Source organism: Acinonyx jubatus, chromosome A2 (assembly GCF_027475565.1).
Source record: "Acinonyx jubatus isolate Ajub_Pintada_27869175 chromosome A2, VMU_Ajub_asm_v1.0, whole genome shotgun sequence".
NCBI classification, from domain to species: domain Eukaryota; kingdom Metazoa; phylum Chordata; class Mammalia; order Carnivora; family Felidae; genus Acinonyx; species Acinonyx jubatus.
Window position 1 is genome coordinate 129,705,558 of NC_069383.1, and position 25,583 is coordinate 129,731,140.

Sequence of the window (25,583 nt, forward strand, 5' to 3'; positions counted from 1 at the left end):
CTGGCTGAGATGAGATGGAAGCTGTGGGCTAGGGATGGCAGAAAAAACGTGGTTCTGATGATTGTAGGGCCACCTTAGCCGGGACCACCTACGCAGATTCATCTATGAGGAAGAAATCAAGAAAGAAATCAACTTCTTTCTGGATTAAGCCAATCTCTTTTAGATTCCCTTTGCACACCATCCTAAACCGATACCTTCCTCGGCCTTCAGAACCCAGACTGTGTAGGTCATAGGTCTGTATCGATGGAAAGTTAAGTGCTTCCAGCAGCAAATAGGAGCAACCCGGGCACACATGGGCTTAAACAGTGAAACAAATTTGTAACTCCCAGAACATCAAGTTCAGAGGTAGGGCACAGTTTTTGTGTTGCATATTTAGCAGCTCAATAATATCATTAAGGCGTCAATGTGCTTCTCCCTGTCCTCTGCCATACCTGATATGAGCTTACTCTTCAAGCCAGCTGCAGATAGGAGTGTTCCAGATCTGAGCATCATGTCCAGACAGGACAACATTCATAGGGAAAAGAGAGACCATTTTTTCTGAGCTGCGTTGGGAGGGCCTAAAATTTCCCAGACGTATCTTGCTTCCCCAGCAGTCTTCCCTTCATGTTTCAGTAGCAAATTTTGACTCACATTCCTGACCCGGGCACTGACAAGGAAAATGAAATTATCCCTAAGGCAAACGGGTGCGCCACAGGGGCTTGAGTAAGGCCTGTATCTCTAGCTGTGTAGAGGAAGGGGTTGAGAAAAAAAAGAACAAACCTTGGAGGTTATGATTGAGGAAATGGATGATGGTCAGGCCACCAACAGTGTGCACTACAAAAGGAAACATTATAAAAGGATCTGGAAAAAAGTATGAATGAAAAGGTTTATACCGGAAATTTGCCGCAAAATAAGATGGGAAAGGGGATGTGGTTGGAGTACAGACAAAACAAGGCTATCCATGAGTCAATAATTGTTGAAGTTCATGGGCGTTCGTTATACGTTCTTCGCTGCTTTTGCATCTATTCGAAATTACCTGTAGTTAAAAAAAAAAAAAAAAAGACTTTAAAACAAATAATCCAAGCAAAGCAAGAAAAGAAAGAGCAGCATGAGAAATTTTACCTATTTTCATATTAGCAATAATGGGATCTAACATTTAACTGTTTGCTCTTTGACAGAACCTCTAGTGATCAGCATAGAATGGCATAGGCTAGGAAGGTAACTTATTTACTGGTGTGGCTGGCACTTGCAGAAACAACTTCAGCCTTGGTACGTGCATCCTTTGGTTGTACTTCTTCCGCCTGTGGGCTCTCTTTGTGTTGTGGTCCCATTTTGTCAGCATCCCTCCCTTATCTGCGGGTGATACGTCCCAGGATCTCTAGTGGGACAGTAACAAACGCGCCATCCTCTATGTTTTTTTTAGTACATACCTCACTAGGATAAATTTAATGTACAAATTAGACATAGTAAGGGACTAACAGCAGCAATGATAAAATAGAACGACTATAAAAATATACTCTAAAAAAGGTTATGGGAATGTGGTCATTCTCCCAAAACATTTTATTGTACTGTACTCACTCTCCTGGTGATGGCGGGAGTTGGTAAGATGCCTACGCAATGAGATCAGGTGAGAGTGAGTGACGGAGGCACTACCCTAACCCTAACTTCTAACCCTAACCCCTAACCCCTAACCCTTACCTTAACCCTAACTCCGTAGGTTTCGGTTACTGTTGACTTTCCGACAATATGTCAAGAAGATCATCCACTTCAGGACCAAGGCTGAGTGCAGGTAACTGAAACCTCAGAAAGCAAATGCGGAAGATGGGGGACTTCAGTAGTGGCAGCAGTAAGTCCCACGCTGGGATCCCATTGACGCAGTGTGAATCCCATACCCATGTCTAAGCCAGTCATGTCCAGGAGAGTGTGGTGCTCTGAGAGACCAGTCATATTCTCCCCCTGGAGCTGAGAGTAGTCTCATTCCAGCTCAAACGCCATCGACTGGGAGAGACTAATTTCCTGTAAAGAGCATCAGGACAGCATGGATACTGGGCAGGTGAAAATACCAGGTGGCCATTGTGCTTATATTATTGTTTTTATTCCTACTGAAACCCCTGGGCACCTACTGTGATTACCCCCATTTTACGGAAGAAAACCCTGAGGCTTAAGAAGTCAAGTGACTTGCCCATGACCACGTTTTTAATGATAAAACTGGGAGTCAAAGAATGAGAGTTTGATTTAGGGACCACGTGCCCTACTGTTTACAGTGAACGTCTGGCTATAGGTTTCCAAAGTCAACTGGCAAACAGTGAGATCTCATTAGTGAGGATGGTGCAGCATAGTGGTTCCAAGCATGGGTTCTGGAGTTAGATGGATTTGGGTCCAGACCACAATGCTCGCCACTCAGGTGCTGGGTCTCTTAATTAGTGCTCAAGGTAGTATTAGTCTCGTGCCAGAGATGGGGCAAGTTGAGATCAGACGTCCTATGTGATCTGCCACGATGCAGAGCCAGGGCTCTAGTCCCTGTCTCACTGGCCCCAAAGCCCAGAATCTGCCCCACCAGTGTGATTCACACTGCATCCACCACTGCAGGGGAGAGGGGTGAAGGCCAGTAAGGCACGTTCTAGGTCCTTAACTTTCACTTTTCCCGGGAAGTAGCAATTTAAAAACCTCTTTTCGAGCCTGGAATTCTACATCAGGTTTTGCTTTTTAACAGAGTTCTCTGCCTTTCTGTTTATTTGTTTTAACTTTGAATTATGGAAACGCCCAAATACAAAATCCATATATCTTCATCTGTGTACAACAACAAAATCCATATACAAAAGACAACATATACATGATGGGCATCCCTGTACCCAATCACCCAGCTCCAACTTTATCTCATGACCAACTGTGCTGTCTCAGTATTTCCATTCCCCCCTCATTGTTATTTTGAAGCAAACCTCAGATAGAAGGTCATTTATTTTGTAAATATTTTAGTGTGTATCTCTAGAGGGTAAGGTCTCTTCTTCCACAATGCCAATGTCACCTCTTTAAGTTTAACAATAATTTCTTAATGGTGTCATACATCCAATCAATGTTTCCTTTTATGTTTGCCTCATGGATGATATATAATTTTTTTGTGGATTGTTTGAATCCAGATCCAAGTAGCATCAGTCCATTGAGATTGGTTATGTCTGTAGGGCCTTTTTTTTTTTTAATATTTTTTAAATTTTACATTTATTGATTTTTGAGAGACAGAGTGAGACAGAGCATGAGCAGGGGAGGGGCAGAGAGAGAAAGGGACACAGAATCTGAAGCTGCCTCCAGGCTCTCAGCTGTCAGCACAGAGCCTGATGCAGGGCTCGAATCCACGAACCGTGAGATCATGACCTGAGCTGAAGTCAGATGCTCAATCGACTAAGCCACCCAGGCGCCCCGGGCCTTCTTTAATCTGTCAGTTTCCCCTCTATGTCTTTTGTTTTCCCCTTGCAATTTATATGTTGAAGAAAGTGAGTTATTTGACCTGTAGAGTTGCTCACTGTCTGGATTTTGCTGATATCATCACTGTAGTATAATTCACTGGGTTCTTCTGTTAATTGGTCATTGGTTATTGGATGTAGGGGTTTGATCAGATTCTGGCTCAATTTTGGTTTTTCAAGAGGAATTTATAGATACAATCTTGTTCCTTCAGAAGCCTCATGGTATGGGAGGGGTCACTCTGTAATGTTGAAAGACATCAGAATAGTGGTTGCATAGGAGTAAGAAGAATGGAATGACCAGGAAGGGGCCAGAGGAACTTTCTGGGCTGATGGACATGTTCTAGATCTGGATGCAGGTGTGGGCTACTTAGATGTTTGTGTTTGTCAAAACTTACTGCAGGTAGATTGTGCTCAGTTACAAAGTAAAAGCTTAGGTGCTGACACTTTATTGGAAAGTTCAATCCCAGGGACCAGGGGTGAGGCAGGGAAGGAGAGAAGGTGAATACAAACAAGCCGGCCATGGCTTTGTGACAAGCTGATCACTTGATCTCACAGGGATGTCCTTGAAGAAGAAATTACCATGCCTCAGAATAGTACAGGTGGAGGGAGGAAGTAGACTTTGCCTGACAGTACCCTGAGAGGCCAAGGGGGATCCATGGTCATGAGTACCTCAGCCTGTGGCTGTGACAGAGGCAACAGCACCTCGCTCTGCGGAAACTTTGTGAGCCATTGCAAGGGCCACTCAGACCAGATACAAGACCCCTGGGTAGATATTGGGTGATGCATAATTGACTCAGGGGTAGACACACAGAGGTCATTTGCTATGGTTAAGGGTAAACCCTCCAGAGCCAGATTGCATGGGTCAAGATTCTGTCTCTGGCATCTACCAGTTAGGTTGCTTTGGGCACGTGACCTAATGTCTCTAAGCTTCAGTGTCCTGGTAGCAGATGCCATTGGTGCTCCGGGGCACACACTGACAAAGCTCTTTGTGTCTTTCATCTGAGGAAAGTCATTCTCTAGTCATAGGAATGTGCTCCTGTAACTGTGGACAGGCCACATATGCAGGAGGGAGAATGAGTATCTCCAGGCATGACCCTCAACCAACACGGGATGGGAGGTATGAGATAAAACTGCTGCTTCCTTGTTCCATTGAGGGAGAAGTCGGAGGCATGCTCACAGAGCCTCTCAGAAAGTTCCCAGAGATTTTGAGCCCTGCTTATTCACAGCCATGACCAACTCGAAATGCTCTGTGTACTGGCTTCCTTCCTTTTCCTGCCTCGCTCCCTCACTCCCCTCTCAGTGCTTCTGGGAACATGTTCCCCCCCAAAACTACTTATCCCCACTTCCTTGTCTTGGGGTCTGCTTTTGGAAAAACCCAACCTCAGATCATCAACCATCAGCAAAATATTGTAGTGATCAATTGGAATAATATAGATAAAGCCCTCAGAGCAGTGTTTGCTTCTTAGTAACTATAAAATAAATGGAGCAATTATTCTATTTTCCTTCACGGTCACCACCAAGGATGACCGTTCAATTTATCATCCAGTTGAGACATGTTAGAGATGAAAATGAGTGCTATGTGAGTTAGTAAGAGACAACAGGTGGAAACTGACACTATCCCTAGAAAACCAGAAGGTATTGTCATGCGACAGCCATGACCTCAGCAGAAAGGAATTCTCTATACAAAGGAATTATAGCGCAAACACTGTAAATGCTTCTCAACTGAATTGTTTCATAATTTCACATTATTATGTATTATCCTTTCTTAAAGTGAAGGCTCACCTGTATTGTATCACTTTAGTGCCCAGAAGGGATAATATTACATTTCTCATTTGCCAGTTAGCAGTAGAATTGTCCCTTACAAAGAACTGACAAGGGATGTCATGCACAGGAAGAAGTGCTTTAAGATCTAAACACGATGAAAAGAACTGTTCAATCTTCTCCTAGAAGAGAATTGAATTTTGAAAGAGTAAAAACTTCATATGTAGGAAGCTAATACCCAAATGTGATGCGTTTGAAGGAATATTAATATTACTGTCTAAATAGCATTGACTGAGAATAGCTACTTCTCACAGTGAGTTAAGAAATGTAGAATCACAGCCCCCAGTAGGAGCTGGAAGGGGCCTTGTTGCCATCTAATCTGATGGTTCCCTTCTAGGTCATTGGGAAGAGCTTTTGTAAATATGCAGAGAATTGGTTCTTACCCTACGGAGGCCACACGTGGCCTACAGCGGGAGTCCTCAAACCGTGGCCCCCAGGCAAGCTGGCCATATCCAGCTATGATCATTTGCATATACATCATGTATGGCTGCTTTGACTACACAATGGGGGAACTGAGTATGAGCAGTTGGAACAGAGATCATATACAGCCTGCACGGGCTAAGATATTTGTTCTCTGGCCCTTTATAGAAAAAGTTGGTTGACTGCCGGCCTAGAGGATTTAGCTTTCCAGAAGCTTCTGGTGCACAACCAGGGTTAGGAATTACTGATGACAATTTGTGTCCTTCATTTATAGAAACAGTAAGCTGCAAGGCCCAGAGAGGTGAAGTGACCTGCCCAAGGTTGCAAAGCCAAGACAAGACTGAGAAGCTTTTTACTGTTTAAGCCCCATTTTCCTAGCACAGAACCCTCTGTCTCTAATGATAATCCCAGCTTCTGTTAAAATTCAGCCTCTTCACTTGACCACTGTGGAGCTCAGCTGACAACAGTTTCCTGGCCGACAACATTTGATGATGAATAATACAGTGAATTGGCTCGTCATCTGGCATCGTAACTTTCCCTCATGCCAGAATGCTTTCCTTTGTCACTGGTACCATCTGGATAGAAAACTGTATGGAATTTCCAACAAATGGCATTTGATAGACATGTGCCTGCCTTGGAAATCTCTGAAGTGAAAGTCTTGTCTAGCGTGACAGGGTCATATGTCCCGAAAGAGAATCATTTATTCATTCGTTCAAGCAATCAACAAAGCATTTACTGGGCACAATGCCGGGCACAGGGAATTTAGCGTCAGTCTCCATGGATCCTATAATTTGATGAAGGAGGCAAACAAACAAACAATAATAGACAACTCATTAACTAAATAGATAAGTATGTAGATAGAAATTGATGACTGTGATCTCTGTGAGTGTTGTAGATGAGACACACTACAATAGTAACAAAAAAAAAAGGCAACAATTATAGTGCTTATTCAGCTCCAGGCACTCCTACCTGGTTTGTATGTACTGATTCATTTCATGTTCACAAAAGTCCTGTGGTGGTAGCTGCTGTAATGTCCCCCGTTGTACAGAAGGGGAAACTGAGGCACACATTGGTTAACTGGCTTGTCCAAGATCTTATAGCTAAGAAATGGTGAAGCCGGGATGTAACTATAGACAGTCTAGCTCAAGAGTCCCTAACTACTGTGTTCTGTGCCCCCCAGTAGAGGGATGCAGACCTAAGAAAGCGCCTTTTAAGCTGATCTGGTGTCGGGGCACCTGGGTGGCTCAGGCGGTTGAGTGTCCGACTTCGGCTCAGGTCACGATCTCGTGGTCTGTGAGTTTGAGCCCCGCGTCGGGCTCTGTGCTGACAGCTCAGAGCCTGGGGTCTGCTTCGGATTCTGTGTCTCCCTCTCTCTCTGCCCCTCCCCCGTTCATGCTCTGTCTCTCTCTCTCTGTCAAAAATAAATAAACATTAAAAAAAAAGGCTGTTTTAAGCTGATCTGGTGTCTTTGGCAATGCTGGGCGCATAGATAGTGAACGTATGAATGAATTAATTAATGAAGGTATAAATATATCTATATACATATATATGTATGTTCATAAGAATTATGTCTGGCATAAAATGAACTGTTTCGAGACCTGCATTACCCGTGCTCATTTTCTTCCTTTCGGAGTGTTTGAGCTATTACCAACTATTTCAGCCAAAACACTCCTGCACTCTCATATGAAAGGTGAAATGCAATAATTAGATAGAGCTCATTAAATCAGTTAAACTATTCTGAAGTAGGAACCAGAGAACCATAATTTAGTAAAATGTTTGAAGTATTAGTATGCAGTGAGAATAATAAAAATAAGAAGTCAAACTTACAAGATTGCTACAAGAAAAAAAGGCGATCAATCATAAACAGAAGCCCTGAAACTGTATTTATTGCCTTTACTTTGCATACACAGCATTGTGCAAAAGTGCATGCATTTGGGAGGAATTGAGCTGATTCAGATTCTTGGGGAGTGCTCATGCCCTCAAGGTTTCTAAGGTTCTGATTCTCTGAGGCTACTTTGGGGGAACCAACAGGCAGGCACTCTTTAAACCAATTTCAAGTGGCATCCTTGTGAAACCAAAGCTGTGGGTCTTTGAAGCAAGTTAGAGTGCTTTTGCCACCGAGTAGAAGAGCCACACTGTCCCTGGTTAACAAGAACAGATTCTCTCAGCCTCTGATAGCAAGGATGTTTCTCGGAGCCATGTTTAAATCTTTATGGCCAGCTTTGGTCTTCTCAGTAATCAACACCCCGAAGGTGTCCAATCACCTGCTCACTTCTGGGGATATTTAACTCAGATGAAACGAGAGAGTGTTTGCTGAACATGTATTTTTTGAAATCTTCAAACCTTTACCGTGGTTTGCCAGCCGAACACATCTCCACCTTCCTTGTTCTGTCTTCGCAAACAGCGAGGATCAAAGCCTTTTCCCTTTCTTTGTCTAACTCCACTGTTAGGGCCCCGTTTACACGGTGTCCTCTCAAAAACCTCATGCTGAATCATCTCAGACTAGGTTCGTGAAGGCCAGCAGAATATGCCACCCCCAAATATGCTGCTTTGGTATGTTAATTATTTTTGAGCTGTAGGTAATTGTAAGGCAGTGGATACAGGGAGAGGCTTTCTCTGAACTGCCCTTACCTGCCTTAAGACAAGTTCTCTTGAAAATTCCAGCTGGCATAGGTGCTTCCCTGGGAGTTTCACCAACCAGGGAAGATGGTCTTCACCACTGCAGAGAATGCAGAGGAGACTGGAGGTCAACACCACACCCATATAGACTTTGTCACAAACTCTCATACCTCCTCGTGAGACTACCTCATACCTTCTAGGCACCCATTCATGTTTCCTACAAATTATTTGTTGTTCCTGGAGGAGCCTCCATGCTCCGCCCCTTTCCCTACTAAGATGATATTTAAGCCTGAATTCTAAGCTACTTCTTTGAGTGATTCGTTTTTCCCTGGGTACCTCCCATGTTTGCATGCAGTATACCTGTTAATAAATTCTGCTGGTTTTTCTCCTGTTAATCTTTCATTACAGGGGTCTCTGCTAAAAATTCAGAAAGAGGAAGATCGTTTTTCCTCCCCAACATTAATCCTTCTTATATTTTCCTATACTCTCATAGTATAGTGGGCTTGGTGACTGTTGAGCGTCTTGTGTCTTCCACGGGTATAGGCTGTGTTTCTGCAGTTCATTTTGCACCTAGCGTGTGTGTGGCCCAATGTAGAAGCCTACTAAATAGATGTACGATGAGGGAATGTATTCTAGAAATGTATGAACTCTGTTTCACACCATCTTTGAGAGCTTTCTGGGGCTCTGTGGTATAATTCTTTTTATTGGCTTTATATTTGCTTATGCGCTCTCTTAGTTTGAGTTCCTCTGAAGCAGAATCTGAAACAAGATTTTGGGTGCAGGAAGTTAATTTGGGAGGAGATTTCCAGGAAGAGGGAGAGAAGGAAGAGGGGAAGAAGGGAAGGAGAAAGAGCCAAGAAAGATGGCCTCTCTGGGCAATTGGTGTTCATCTTTGCCGGGATGCTGGGACCCAGAAACTGGGGCATTTATCCACTGATCCCTCATTGTTGAAGGTTGTCCCCAGGGGCGTTACCTTCTGCTACCTACTTTGGAGGCAGAAAAGCAGAGAGGTATACATTTGATGAATGAAGCAGGAGCTGTCAGCATTACCAGGAATGTCCATCTTGGCTAAGACTAAAACCAGGGCAATGTGATCGAGGTGGGAGACACTACAAGTGTCTGACTACTAAGTCAGAAAACCTCTTCCCTGAACACATTTTGTAATCTAGATAGAAATGGTGCACTGTGCTTTGGAAGGAATGAAGTGGATTATTGAAAAAAAAAATTTAATGTAAAGAGAAACTATCTAGATCACAGTGGGGACCAACATTAATACTTTTTTAAGAAACGTGGCCCTGGGTACTACCCTCTCTGCCTTGGCCATGATTTGGTTTTACTGGAATGCGGTAATAATAGGGAGTGTGCTGAAAGGGGTGCACCCTGTGACACCAAGAAGATGTCCCCTTGCCTGGTGAAGCCTGGGAAACAGGCTGCTGCTATTTATGTAGACTGGAACTTTATTTTTGCTGTCTTTCCTTTCAACATCACTTATTTTCTGTTTTTTATTATGTAAGTAAAGCATGTTTATGCTGGAAAATTTAGAAAATGTAACAGAGGAAAATAGGAAACAAAAGCCATTATTATATTTCCCTTGCCTCAATACAGTGAACCTAAACCTTTTTTTGCATTTCTCTTTCAGTGATTTACCCAATCATTACAAAAATGTAACCATACTTCATACCACATTTAACATTTTTCACTTATTGTGGACATTTTTCTTTTTCCTTTTTTAAAGTAGTTTTGTTTTCAGTTTATTTGGAGAAAGAGAGGGAGAGAGAGAGAGTGGGGAAGGGGCAGAGAGAGAGAGAGAGAGAGAGAGAGTCTCAAGCAGGCTGTGCACTGTCAGTATGGAGCCTAATTCCAGTCTCAATCCCATGAACCTGAGGTCATGACCTGAGCTGAAATGAAGAGTCGGACACTTAACCGACTGAGTGACTCAGGTGCCCCTCTTTTTCTTTTTTTAAAATGTTTACTTATTTATTTTGAAAAAGAGAGAGAGAGAGAGAGAGACAATGAGCAGGGCAGGGGCAGAGAAAAGGAGAAAGAATCTCAAGCAGGCTCCATGCTGTCAGCACAGAACCTGATGCAAGGCTCGATCCCACAAACCGTGAGACCATGACGTGAGCTGAAGTCAAGAGTCAGACTCTCAAACGACTGAGCCCCCCGGCACCCCTGTGGAAATTTTTTTATATTGATAAATATGGATAAGCAATTCCTTCCTTCCCTCCTACTCCCCTTCATTCCCTCCTTCCTCCTTTCCGGCAATCCTTCCTTTCTTTTGTAAAAATAATTCTGAGTTTTGTTTGGTTACAAATATAATTTGTGTTCAGTGTAAAAAAATTGCACTTATACGTATATGCATGCACACATGTATACAGACAGGCACACACACACAGATACACACATACATATATGTATGTTAGACCACTCAGAAAGAACTACCATCTAGACCAAGGGTCGGCAAACTTTTTCTTTAAAGGGCCAAATAGTGAATATTTTCAACTTTTTTTGGCCATGCAGTCTCTGTTGCAACAACTCAACTCTGCATTCTAGTGCAAAAGTAGCCATAGCTAACATGTAAAAGAATGAACATGGCTGTGTTCCAATAAAACTTTATTTACAAAAACTGGCCACTAGTCCAGGGACTGTAGTTTGCTGAGTTCTGCTCTAGGGAAAAATAGTAATAACATACTGCCAGAAATACATGTCTTTTTTTTTTTTTTTTTTTTACCAAAACAGAATCATACTACATAAGCTATCTTGTATGTATTTAAATATTTATGGGTGTCTGTTATGTGCCAGCTCATGGAAAGTAGTGTAGACAGTGGTGAACAAGACAGACCAGAGACTCTGCTTTCATGGCATTTATTGCAGGGGACACACTGTGAACGCAGTAAGTGCTCTGAAAGTCATGCGGGCGGCTGTGTTAAACGCTTTTGTGTATCATAACTTTTGCTACAAATTCCCTATTCATGGGTGTTTAATTTCCTTAATTGCTTCTGTTGTAGATTACACGGTCATAAGAATTCTTGGAATTAAATCTTTATGAAAAACCATCATTTTTTACTTAGGCTGAATTCCTTAAACTGGAATCGCTGAGTCAAAAGGCATACAATTTTTTTTTTTCAGCCTTTATTTGCTAGGCATTGCCAAACTACTTTCTAGAAAACTTACACCAGCTTAGACTTTCACCTGGGCTGACCTTTTTTCTTTCTTACTTCCTTTGTGCAACAAATTGAGTTTCATGAATCGACAAAGTAAAATGAAAGTGGTGTAAATCTAAGCCATGAAACAGAAATGAAGAGATAGGGAATCGTTTGAGGGAGAGGAGCCCTCTTTCAGATGTTTTGTCTCTGGGGACATCCTGTGATTTGATCCCTATATAATGGTTAGAATTAAATCTCAGAGGTTCTTTAGAGCTAGCGGACATCAGTTATTAACTGCCTTCACGATGTGCCAGAAACTATGCTCAGCCCTTCATCTGCCTGATTGGAATTAAGCCTTAGAACAAAATCGAGCTGAGAAGCTACAAATGGCCCGATGGTGGAACAGGACCATGACCATATCTCTTTGAACTAGAGGAGAAATCTCGAGCTGGCAGCCTTGTGGTCAGTTTTCTTTGGCTCACACAGTGTGGCCCCGTACAGTGTGTAAAATTTTGTTGACATAGCTCCAACCATTTTAAAACTGGAAAATGTCCCATAAAATCCCTTCTCAAAACTTTGCAAAACTTACAAGATCGAGGCACACCAGGGTCCCATTCCCGCTTGCTGAAAGTTGAGTGTGTCAGAGGGTTTACTCCTTCTGCACTGGGACTTACATTCTGGTAAAGATATTATTGAGCTAAGATTAGCAACCCCTCTGAATTCCATCCTCTTTCAAACCAGTAGTGACTTTACTGTTGGGACAGGGCAGAGGTGTGGGGACAATGCGTGTCCTGCCTCCTCACCCAATCCACTCCTCTTGTGTAGTTGATTGCCTGAGTTTGTGGTCGTACTGTTAATCACTGGGCTGTGGAAAAAGACAGGACTAAGGAGATGGAGGCTGATGTAGGTCCAGCCACCACTGCGACCCATCATGGGCCCTGGTGGTGGGGACACTTGAACTGTTAGGTGAGGGCACACCAGCTGTTGGGGGACAGTGGGCAAGATGACTCTTAGTTTCTCGGCTTCTGCCTCTGTCCTCTTATGTACTTCTTTCCCATTTGTGCTTTGTTCATCCTCCAGATTTTTTGTCATATGTGTCACCACCATACTTGGCCACGTGGAATAGGTCTCTCTACTCCATCTCACCTTAGAAAATAGACTTGGCCATGAAGGGCACACAAGGAGTCAGACCATCGTCTCCTCCCCTTTCCTCTAGTATCTCTCTGCCAAATGGCACTCCCCACAGCCGGGCCCTGTGCCCACCTGTCCCCTGCTTGGAGCCCAGGCACAGACTGGTTTCCTGCTAGGAGTGGTTCTGGCATTTGCTTAGCTCATAACTCTGTATGGATGGAGAAAAACTGGGGCTCTGCAGGCCTCGTGGCTCTGGGAGCCAGAGCTGGGCTGTCTCAGGTCTTTACCTGGCATTGTATTTATTTGTATGTATCTGTATAGAGCCATATTGTGCAAAGAAGAAATTGCTGTTACATATATGTACTTCCCATACCCTAAGCAGTGTGCCAGGTAAGGGGGTGCCAGGAAGGAAAGGACAATCTGAGAGTCTGAAGGTACCAGCAAAGAGTAAGAACCAAATCTGAGTGCGGTCCCTGCAATAGCAGGAAGTAGATTTAGGGTCTCCCTGGGGCCAAAGGAGCCAGGAGAAGGAGGCTTCTATACGGTGCTGCAGCAAAGTCTCTGTGCCAGGAGGGGGCACATTCCTGCCCCACTTCCCCCATGAGCCCACCTGGCAGCCTCTGTCTTCAGCAAACTCTCTCATCTCCAGATTTCTGAAACTGCGCTCTCCAGTATGGACGCCATTTGCCACGTGCAGTACTGAGCACCTGGAAGGTGGCTAAGCCAAGGTGAGCTGTAATGGAAGTATAAAATACACAGACGGCTCGAAGACTGTACGTGCAAAATATCACATTGATAAACTCATAATGGTCACATGTTGAAATGATCATATTTTGGCTATTTTGGGGTCGTATATGCTACTAAACTTGATTCTGTCTGCTTCTTTTTACTTTTATTAAGTGGCTACTGACATTTGAAAATTACCTATGTGCCTCTCCTTTGTGGCTCATGTTCTGTTTCTGTTAGACGGTCCTATTGTACAGCGCTCCCTGACTCAGCCATGTCAAATGTGCTTCTTTCTGGCTTCGCTCTGTATTTGTTACACGCAGGCACACTCACACATATGTGTGTGTATATATGTATAATAGAATAGATACTCTCAGTCTCCCTAGGTATAAGACAGGGCTCATGTCTCCTTACTCTGTGTTTTATCACTGTCTGCCCAGGTGCCCCTTTTGCTATTAGACAGCCAATGCATGTTTCATAATGATGCTTTCATGCATTTGACAAATATATATGGAACCACTACTCTGGGCCAGGCTCCCCTGGGAACTTAGTAAATTTTAACTCAATATCTGACCTCATTCCCACAGGGTAAGAGTTATTAGCTTTGTTTCACAAATCAGGAAACAGAGTAGAAAGTTGGAAGTGACTTGCTCAAGATCACCTACTGTGGCAGGAAACAGGATTCCAACACGCTTTGGTCTGGCTCCGAATCATGTCTCCTTTCCACTTGAACATGATCATACTGCTGAGGATTCTTTAGGCCAGGCCACCTGCCCCCTAAACCCTGTCTTCTTATGTGTCTATACATACCTATTACATGCTTGTTAATGGTCTGTCTTTCCCGGGAGACTTCACAGGAGGATAGAAACTACTCTTCTGAGCACTGTTGCATCCCTGGGGCCTCGCTCTCTTGGACATATGAAGGAATAAATGATAGTCCCTTCTCCTCCCCACCATTACAAAACTCATGCTGATTTCCGTTTTCCCTGGAGAGGATACAGATAGGCATAAAACTCTATAGCCCTTTTTGCAGCAACTGTAATGTTGTAAACATTCATTTTGTATTTTATTTATTTAGAGCTCCATTATGCAAAGAAAGAATCATTTATGTGAGAGTCTGGGGAAGTAATCTCTCTTTCCCTGCTGGTCCCTCTTTCTGCACGTTACGTTATCTCAGACCAACATGACAAAACCCAGGCACGTGTCTTTTGTCAAAATGGAATGTGCATCCTCACAACAGCTGTGTGTTAGATGTTGCCAGAGCCTTGGTACCAACCTAGGACTGTGGGCTTTTCAAATGATCTCGGCATAACTTACTCATTATGGAAGTGGCGAATGGATTGTAACACGCCAAGACCACTTAGTGGTGGTAAGACAGGAAACCATCCTGCCCACCAGAGAAGAAAGGCAGCCAGGCATGAAGAGAGGAGCATCAAGCTGTAAACCATAGGAGTGGTCACTGGTCTCAGCTTTGCCTTTGACTCTCTCCCCGACCTTGGATGAGCCGTGATTCCTCATGTTGTGAACCTTAGTTTTCACATCTATTAATTTGAGGACATTAAAATAGATCAGAAAGGATAGCAATGTCTACATCTACCCTGTGTAACTTTTGAGAACAGGAGGAAAAAAAAGTCTTGGGCAAAAAAATCATAAGACTCTGGAGTCTGAGTCCGAGATCTGAATTTAACACCTGGCTCCTCTCAACTGGTTGTCTGACCTCAAACTGGTCATTTCACTTGTCGGGGCCTTGATTGCCTTTTCTTTGTGTAAAATGTGATCATTAGACTGAATGACCTTTTTTAAAAAATGTGTATTTATTTTTGAGAGAGAGAGAGAGAGATAGGATGCTAGTGGGGAAGGGGCAGAGAGAGAGAGCAGGAGACACAGAATCTGAAGCAGGCTCCAGGCTCCGAGCTTTCAGCACAGAGCCCGATGCAGGGTTCAAACTCATGAACCATGAGATCATGACCTGAGCCGAAGTCAGGCACTTAACTGACTGAGCCACCCAGGTGCCCCTGGACCGAATGATCTTTAAGATTCCTTCGTGGTTGGAAATATGTACATGTATTTGGGTAGAGATTAGAGGGTGGATTTTGGTAGATGCATTCACTAGCTTTTGTCCTTCCTAGGAGGGGACAATTATTTAGGAATCAGAAAATTTTTTAGGGTCACATGGTGTAAAAAATGTACAGTGATTCCTGTGTGAATGCTCTGGAAGCAAATTAATCTCCTTTTCATTAGAGCCATGAGTTCCTCTAAACAAATGAGTCAGAGCAAAATTTTGGTTGTCATCATCAGAATCTTAATGCACAGGTTGACCTTCTATATACAGTCCATTTCTGTCATGTCTGGTTGTCTGGTCTACATTGAGTGGTTATGTAGTGTTGAGGTTGTGTAGGTTATGTTAGAGTTAAAATACATGGTCTTTTATTAAGTTGGTTTCATTTATAGATCTTGAGAGGCCTTGGGGTGATAAAAATCTGAGTTATGCATTGCATTAAGCAGAGTTATATAAAGCCTGTTGAATATTAATTTTGTAATGATTCACCTTACAGTTTTATGAGACTAGATATAAAAAGATACTGTGAATAATTGAACTTATGGTCTATAAAATGAAGTCTAGAGAAGAGAGAATAATTAGAAGTGAAGAGGGCCAAGCCTTTTCCTTCTTTGCTGAGATCAAGTTAATTTAATCTCATCCCCTTTCTGCAGATTCAGGCTTCCTGGTTTCTTAGAGCATTAGATGAATGTGCGGTATAGAATACAAAGCTAATAAAATGTGGATCTTTTCTACCATGTTATTGTTTTCATTAGTTTTAATGTGTCCTCTAAATATATTTTAACTTTATAGTCTGAATATTTTATATATATCCTTCTTCAGGTTGCGTTTTTCAAAACTGCTTCTAAAATAAGGCAAGTTCTTGCACATAAGAGATAGAAGTACTTATATTTCTTATCTTTCAAATTGTATTTTGTGTAAGTTATACAAATGGGCAATAAGCATGTGAGAAGATGCTCGATATTATTAGCATCAAGGAAATGCAAATTCAAAACGCAATGAGATACCAGCAAATACCTATTAAAGTGGCTAAAATTAAAAGACTGACAATACCGAGTGTGGGTGAGGACGTGGAGCACCTGGAACTCTCACACACTGCTGGTGGGATTTAAAGTGGTAAAGCCATTTAGAACACACTTTTCAGTTTTGCTAAAATTGAAAATGCCCTTATTAGAAGACCCAGCCAGTCCACTCCAAGGTATTACAGGAAAGAAATGAAAATATATGTCCATGCAAAGGTTTGCCCTGGAGTGTCGATACAGTTGCCTTTTTTGTAGCTCTAAACTGGAAACAATCCAAATACCCATCAGCAGGTAAATGGATAAACCGTTTGGGGTCTAGCCATACGATAGAATACCGTAAAATAAAACAAGATAATTTAAAAGAAGAACAAACTATGAGTATGTGCAACAATATGGATGTAGCTCAAAGATATCATGCTGAGTGAAAGGAGCCAAGCACGCAAAATTTAGACTATAGGATTCAACTCCTATGAAATTCTAGAAAAAGCACACTAATATCTAGTGACAGAAAGAAGAGCAGTGGTTGCCTGGGGCAGAGGTAGGAAGTAAGAGGGAGGATATCGTACACAGGACCATAATGGAACTTTTCAGGAGATAGAAATGTTCTATGTCTTGGTTGTGCTGATAAGTACAGAAGTGAATATATGTCAGCATCTGATGAACTGAACACTTAAAGTGGGAATATTTTATTGTATGTAAATTATACCTCAGTAAAGTTGATTTAAAAAAAATTTTTTTAATGTTTTTTTAATTTATTTTTGAGACAGAGACAGAGCATGAACGGGGGAGGGTCAGAGAGAGAGGGAGATGCAGAATCTGAAGCAGGTTCCAGGCTCTGAGCTGTCAGCACAGAGCCCCACACGGGGCTCGAACTCCCGGACCGTGAGATCATGACCTGAGCGGAAGTCGGACGCTCAACCGACTGAGCCACCCAGGCGCCCCTAAAGTTGGTTTTTAAAATGCCTTTTGGGGCACCTGGGTGGTTCAGTCGGTTGAGCGTCTGACTCTTGGTTTCCGCTGAGGTCATGGTCTCTGGGTTCCTGGGATTGAGCCCCACGTCGGGCTCTGTGCTGAGTGCAGGGCCTGTTTATGATTCTCTCTCTCCCTCTCTGCCCCTCCCCCACTCATGTGTGCATGCACACTCTCTCTCTCTCTCAAATAAATAAACTTTCAAAAATAAAAAATAATAAAATGCCTTTTGCAATATCTTTCGTTGGTTTATGAGTATACTCCCTAAACACTGATCTTCCAAGATTTTGATTCCAAATCAAGTTTCAGTATTTACTCATTGTGAGATGGAGTCTGATACACACACATACAATAAAATCGGTGTAACAAGTATTTGACCAACCTTTAGAATTGCCCCGAGAAACAAAAGAGATGACAAACTGGTAGAAATGATTTATAAATCATGATACTGTGCAGAAAATTGCCTGTTGCTAACCCTCCGTAGTTCACTCTGCCAGTCAGAGTGAAATTACCTTGGTATGGGGCGCATGTAAAATTAGTTGAATCTCTTATCTGGGCCCCAAATGAGCTCCCCCCGATTGAATGCCTGGCTAGTGTACAGACTATCCTAGCAGATTTCCTTAGCATTTTAAAAATATCCACCTGCCTCAGGCCATGTGACACAGTGATCCACCCACTCACACTGTAAACCCTTCACTTCCAGCGTTGACAAGCTACACAATCATTCCTCCAAGTCAAGATACACTGTACGAGTCAGCTTGTCAACGAGGTTTTAAGCTTCATCTGACATCTCCCAAGAATCTTCTGCTTTCAGAGCAATGAGCTCTAAGTTGGAGGCTCTAACCTAATTGTGGGGTAATGATGAGGTTGTTCTTGGAGAAGCATAGGTCTCTTCTGCACATTAACAACTTGTAGCATGGGCAGGTAATTGTGTTTTGATTCTGAATGGACAGGGAGCACTGAAAAGTTGGGTTCTGCTTGAATCTAAAACAACACATACATTCATTTGACAGAAAGTCATTTAAAAAAAATTTTTTTAACGTTTGTTTATTTTTGAGCAGAGAGGGACAGAGCGTGAGCAGGGGAGGAGAGAGAAAGAGGGAGACACAGAATCTGAAATAGGCTCCAGGCTCTGAGCTTCAGCACAGAGTTCGACGCAGGGCTCGAACCCGTGGACCGTGAGATCATGACCTGAGCCAAAGTCGGACGCTCAACCGACTGAGCTGCCCAGGTGCCCCATTGACAAAAAGTCATTGAGTACTGTGTGCATTGTCCTGGACTCTGAGGGTTCGGCAGTGAATAGGACAACCAAGGTCAGTCTCCTCGGGGAGCTTACGTTCTAGTGGAGGGGTGGGTAGCCATCAAGTAAACAATGTAATTTCAGGATTATGTGGGAAATACGCAAGGGTAGAGAATAACACAAATGCAGGTTGATACCATACAGGATATAGTGGTCAGGGAAGATCCTGCATGCTGAGTTGGGAAGATGAGGTGGAACCAGCTGCGTGACAGTCTAGAGAAACAGTAATCTGAGCAGTGAGGACTGTAAGTGAGAATGAGCTCGGCAAAGTAAGGAAGGAAAAGGAAGCAAATGTGGGAAATATCAAGGGTGGAAGAAGGACTGTCGTGAAATGACGCTTCAGAGGTGGAGAGCAGATAAAACTTAAGTTTTATTCCATGAACATGAGAAGATATCGGGGCACCTTGGTGGCTCAGTCATTAAGCATCTGACTTAGCTCAGGTCATGATCTCACCGTTCATGAGTTTTAGTCCCACATCGGTGTACTTAAGCCCCACTTTGGGTGAGCAGGATTTCTGCTTTGAGTGAGTTTGAGCCTTGCTTTGGGGGAGCCCCACTTCTCTCTCTCTCTCCCTCTCTATCTCTCTCTTTCTCTGCATCTCACCAACTTGCACCCTCTCTCAAAAAAATAATAATGATAAGAAGTTATTGAAGGGCTTTAAGCAGGGGGAAAAATTATCTGATGTGTAAATATGGCCACTACGTGAAGAAGGGATTGTCTTGGGTCAAGTGGGGAAATTAATAAGAAGACTGTTGAAATAGTCTAAGGGAAAGATGATTGTGGCTTGGACTGGACTGGTGGCATTAGAAATAAGGAGATAGGAACAAATCGAGGGGCGGACCATAGTGGTAGTGCTGCGAGGGTTGGAGCAATGGGAAGTGGTGGGGAAAGCATCCATAGTTTTATGGTCTGAGCAACTAGTAGCTAATGGAAGTCTTTATTAGGAGACCACCTACAGTGATTGGTTATGGTGTCTGTATCCTTGCTTTGCCTTTGGGACACTGACCAAATGACTCTGAAGATTGAATAGCAGTTAATTATTTGTAAACATCCTGTGAATGGAACTCAGGTTGCAAAGACTCTGTTATCTCTCATCTGTGATTTTCCAGACATGCTAATAAATGAGTGCTGGAAATGTCATGATTTTCTAATCACAACCTTCTTTTCCTAAAAGCCATTTCAGCCAACATCCGTCATCAGTTCAGAGCAATATCCAAACTATTTCTAGCTCTTGTTTACTGCTGATATGCCACTATTCCCAACACACTCACTGCCAAGGAAGTACTTTGAGGAGTTTACTTGTGCTCTGGAAAACTTTTGGGAAGGTTGCCTCTTTTTGTTAATTATGGCTCGGGGATTGCTTTGTCAGAAACTCAGAAGCCCAGGAGTCTATAAAAATTACAAGGTATTATTAAATATTTAAATATTGCTCATTTCTCCATGTAGTATGAGATTTGGGCTGAGATTGAATCTTGGGCTGTTTCGTTTCCATGTTTACTATCTTGTATAGAGTCACAGATTCAATTTTGCCTATTAAGCAAATTTTAAATTTGCTTCAAACAAGCAAGAATGGCATTAAATTGCCTTGACCTAGGCGCATTGAGATTTTGTTGTTTCTCTGTATTCATGGAGAGTAGTGAACATTAGCACTGAAACAGAAGCATCTCAGTTTGTGAAAATGCTGTTGGAGTAACGATGAGAAAAATCTTTTTAAATGTTTTGGATTATTTTCTTTTGCATTATAAAAATAGCCTAAGCCCGTCCTAGAAAATTTGGAAGGTACAGGATCAAAATCAGCCATAGCCCAATCACAAAGAAACCCATGTGATGTTAAAGTTTCTCATAAAATGTTAGTGTGGAAAGGGGCTTGTTGGATTATCTGGTCCAACTTCTCATTTTGCACGTGAAGAAACTGAGGTGCGGGGCAGTGTGGAGTTTAGAACCCAGGTTTTCTCAGTTTTGAGCTGTTTTCCTGATTGCTGATGTGGCTTCACAAGCAGTCTAGATTCTTGGGGTCTTAATGGAGGCTCAGTATCTGCCACACCCTCTTTCTGAGCAAAGGGGTTGTGACATCTTAACACTGGGCATGCACGTGGCTCCATCTGCCCCCTAGTGTTCAGGAGGATGCATGGTCTTAAATAAGGATGGTGTTAAATGGCCTTGACTTGGGGAGCATTTCCCAAAGGGTGGTTTTTGAGCCACCTGCATCAGAATTATCTAGGATGCTTGTCGAAAATGAAGATTTCTGGGACCCACCCCTGGTTTGTGAAATCAGAACCTCTAGAGGTGGGAGTAGGAATCTGCTTTTTTAACAAACTCAGATCCATTGAAAAATAATACTTTGTCAGTAAGAATAAAACTTCCCATATTGAGTCATTCAAATTCTCTAACCTGTGATAGATAGACGATAGCTAGATACATACATACATACAAGTAAATGGGTAAAAAGTTTCTGACTCCACACAAAGAAACTGTCGATGGTTATCTCTTGGGAGTAGAAATAGGGTGAATGGGAGAATGAAGGCTTCTCTGTTCCATATAAGCTAGAAACCTGGATTTTCAGAACACAGATGTGTTTGGAATTCCCTTTATAAGTATGCCGATGGTCAAGCTATTTCTTTGAGAGACTAGAAATGTCTGCAGATTATTATTTATTTGCTAGTATGTGGCCAGTGGGAAAAAGGGAACACTTCGCTGATATAAGAGGACATAGAAGGATCAACCAGGGGACAAGGTGAAATCCAAGTTCGTTCATTCATTCACTCACTTGTTTATTCAATACCTATTCATTGACTACTTGGTGTGTACCAGAAACCATTTGAGGTGCTGAGGACATGGGAGGGAATAAGACAGTAGGGTCCCAATTATGTAGAGCTTACAGTCTATTATGGAGAAACACCAATAGAGTTAAACAAGATAATTTTAAATGGTGACAAGAGCTGTGTGAAGAAATAAAGGAGCTATGCCATTATGAATGATTGAAGGGCTATTCTCTAGTGGGAAGGGACAGCCTGAGAGGTGACATCTGAGCTGAGGCCTTAGTGGCAAGAAGAAACCAGCCATGTGCATATCTGGGGAACAAGTTTCCATAAAAGGAGGCTGCAAGGACAAGGTCCTGAGGAGAAATTAGCTCGATATATTTGGCATGTATAAAGAAACAAGATTCAAGTTAAAGTTCAAGAGGAAGACAGGGCCAAGCCACATACTGTAATCATGCCACAGTAAGCAGTTTGGATTCTATTTTAAGTGTAATAGAAAGCCTCAGGAGACCTACATTCAGGGAAGGACAGTTGATATCTTCAGATTTGAGGTTTTTTTTAAAAAAAAAAAAAACTACTTCAGCACTCAAAATTATATAGAAACTGGGAGTCCAGTTTTAAGAAAATGTGCAACTACTTCAGGAGAAAGTTACTGGGAACCACAAAAGAACTAAAGAAATGGTAGGATATACCATATACATGGAAAGGAAAGACCAATATTATAAAATGCTGATTTTTACCGAAGAAAGGATTTATAAATTCATTGAGGTTCTGAACAAAATCCCAACAGCATTCTAAAATTGAATGGAAATGTAAAAATGCAAGAATTTGGAGCACCTGGGTGGTTCGGTCAGTTAAGTAACCAACTTAGGCTCAGGTCATGATCTCATGGTTCGTGAGTTAAAGCCCCATGTCAGGCTCTGTGCTGGTAGCTCAGGGCCTGGAACCTGCTTTAGATTCTGTCTCCCTCTCTCTGCCCCTGCCCCCCAAAGAATAAGTAAGCATTACAATTTTTTTAATAATAAATAAAAATAAAAATTCAAGAACGTAATAAGGGAGGTTTGCAAAAGAAGAAAGAATGAAGGTTTCCCCTAATTATCAAAATATTTATAAAACCATAGTAATTAAGACATTATGTTATTGGTATAGCGGTATTGAAAAATAGATCAGTGGGACAGAATAGAGACTGAACAAATATAGACCCTTCCCTATAGACACAGGAAGCATTGAAATTCAGAATGGAAAACATAGAATATCAGAAGTAAATGAGTATCAGAAGTAAGTTATTTCTCCTTATGGAAGAATAAGTTTCCAGATTTACACTTTGTACAAAAATCAATTGAGGTGAATTGAAAACCTAAGTATAAAATGTAAAAGTTCAAAACCTGTAGGGAGATAAAAAGAAAGTATCTTTATACCGTTAGGATAACGTAGATTTTGTAAGCTAGAGACACAAAACCACTCAAGAATGATGAAGTTGATGGATTTCACTATGTCAAAATGTATAACTTCTGCACAAAATAATGCCATAAAATTAAAAGGCAAGTGACAAACCCATAGAAGATATTTGCAACCTGAAATAACTGACAAAAGCCAGGTTTCTAGAATCTCTAGCAAATTCCTGTAAATCAATAAGGAAAAGTCAAACTACCCAGTAGGAAAAATGGGCCACTTACTAACAGTCCGTGTCTTGAGGGGAAGACATGAATGAGTAAGAAAAATGTGAAAAGGCTTTCCACATCACTGATAAAAGCAAGAAATGCCAGTTTAAAATCCCAGGATAGCATTTTATGCCTGTCGGAGTAGCAGAAATTCAAAAGGTTGAATTAGACAAGTAAAACTTGGCAAGGAATTGAGATAAACAGCACTTGGAGAATAAGTTGTCATCCCCCAGTTGCACTTGAGAATGCACATATTCCACAACAGATTTTCCTGTCGACAGAAAGTTAGCAACATTGTTTCTCCAAGGAGGGGCACTTGGTATTTTGTGAGGGGCAAGTCTCTGTCCCTCGAGACTTTCATGCACTGTAGAAATTTAGCATCCCTGCTCTCCTCCACCCCCAATTCACAAAAGAGCTCTCTTGCATTTTCAGATGCCCCCAGGAGAGCTGGACTTAACCAGGACAAAGTGCTGCAGGTATACACAGGGCTGCCACAATACTAATGAGCCGGGACAGCCTCTGCCACTGAACAGAGGGATCTGGACTCTGGAGGAGGATTGTGAAGGGTGTCCATCGGAGCATCCTTTGTCATGATTGGACCCGCCCAATAGCCATCAGTCCAGAAAAGGAGAATTAAACTATGGTATGGTTGTATTATAGAGTGCCATACAACAGTCAATGACCTAGATCTGTATGGACCAAAATGAAGATGTCTCAAAAACAATGTGGAGTACAGTGTAATATACAGCATGCTATACCTTATAAAAACTGTAAAACCTACACTACTGTAGGATATGTTGTTTTGGACACACACACACACAGGCATATCCATGTGTGAACTGGAGGGGTTTAAGTTCCATGTGGTTCTATCTCTCAAAAGAGTTAATGAATGCGAAGAACAACATTAGTTCATTTTGAGTGACGGCACAGTGACGCGGACAGGAGTTTGTCACATCATCCTTTGCGTAATGCTGTATTTTCGCCAGCACTCAGGCTGCTGAGTGGACAGTGGATGGGGCGAATGGAAGGGTGAGCATGGGAGTGAGCATGGGGACAAGGGGGCAGTGAGGTTGTGCTGGAAGAAGACTCGGGCCCGGGAGGAGCCAAGTGAGCACCCCAGCGTCCCTGCCAATACTACTTTGAACTCCAAGGGCACGTGACCGCTTTTCTGCTTCATTTCTCTATCACCTAAAGGTCTTTCTGGAATAACACTTCCCTTTATTGCTTCCTCTGTCTTCCAAGCTATGATGTTGTCACCTAAGCAGGCCAAAGATTTGTTGGCTGCCTTTTTTTTTTTTTTTTTAGCAGAATGAGACATTCTGTATGAACAATTTAAGCCCTCTCTATCCCCATCCCTGCAATTACGCTCCTACATTTCTTTTTTATTTTTTTTCTGGAGCATTTTTTATTGTGGTAAAATATACATAATGTAAATTTTACCATTCTAGGGTCACCTTGGTGGCTCAGTTGGTTAAGTGTCCAACGCTTGGTTTTGGCTCAGGTCATGATCTCACGGTTTGTGGGATGGAGCCCTGTTACGGGCTCTGCACTGACGGTGTGGAGCCTGCTTGGGATTCTCTCTCTGTCTCTGTCTCTCTCTCTGCCCTTCCCCTGCTTGTGCTCTTTCCTCTCTCAAATAATTTAAAAAAAAAGTTTACCCTTCCGACTTTTTTTAAAGGTGCCGTTCAGCAGCGTTAAGTACATTCACAGTGTTGTAAAACCTTCATGGCCATGGGTCTCCAGAACCTTTTCCATCACTCCAAATTGAAACTCTGCGCCCATTAAACAATCACTTCCATTCGTCAGTCCCCTATGCTCTGATAACCTCTGTTCTACTCTCCATCTGTATGAATTTGACTACTCGAGGCACCGCATGCAAGTGAAATCATGCAATATTTGTCCTATTGCATCTGGTTCATTCCAGTTACCATAGTGTTTTTAAAATTCATCCACAATGTAGCATGTATCAGGATTCCATTCTGTTTAAAAATGGATACTGCTCCATTGTATGTATATACCACGTTTTGTTTATCCATTTATCTTGTCAGTGGACACTTGGATTATTCCTGCCTTTGGGCTACTGTGAACAATATAACATATAATGCAGCTATGAACAGGTGCACAACCGTCTGCTTTCAATTCTTTGGGGTATGTACCCAGAAGCAGAATTCTTGTATCTTATGGTAATTTTATGTTTAATTTTTTAAGGAGCTTTCAAATCATTTTCTACAAAGGCTGCACCATTTTACATCCCCATCTGCAATGCGTTCTAACTTTTCCTCATTTTCACCAACATTTGTTATTTTTCACTTAAAAAAAAAATATCCCACCTAATGGGTATTAAGTGGTGTCTTATTGCGGCTTTGTCCTACACTTCTTTTATAATCAGTGTTAAGAAAGCGTCATACATGTCTTCTGTTCAGTTGATTGGTCCCTAATACCCATGTATTTTAGTATTTCTGCATTTCTTTAAATGCATGCCATGAAACACAGGTCCTATTATAAGCTTCTG

General features: G+C 42.2%; 1 protein-coding gene across 6 annotated transcripts in view; it reads left to right on the plus strand.

Annotated features, from left to right (window-relative positions):
- The window catches only part of FRMD4B (FERM domain containing 4B), a 321,646-nt gene that overhangs the window by 70,776 nt on the left and 225,287 nt on the right, over positions 1-25,583 (plus strand). Inside the window, exon 1 of one of the 6 annotated variants that reach the window (XM_053219084.1) lies at positions 12,996-13,302. The exons of the other annotated variants lie outside the window; for them this stretch is intronic. The gene's annotated coding sequence lies outside the window, so the exon portion shown is untranslated. Of the gene's footprint in view, positions 1-12,995; positions 13,303-25,583 lie in introns of those variants that run through there. 6 annotated transcript variants of the gene reach the window in all.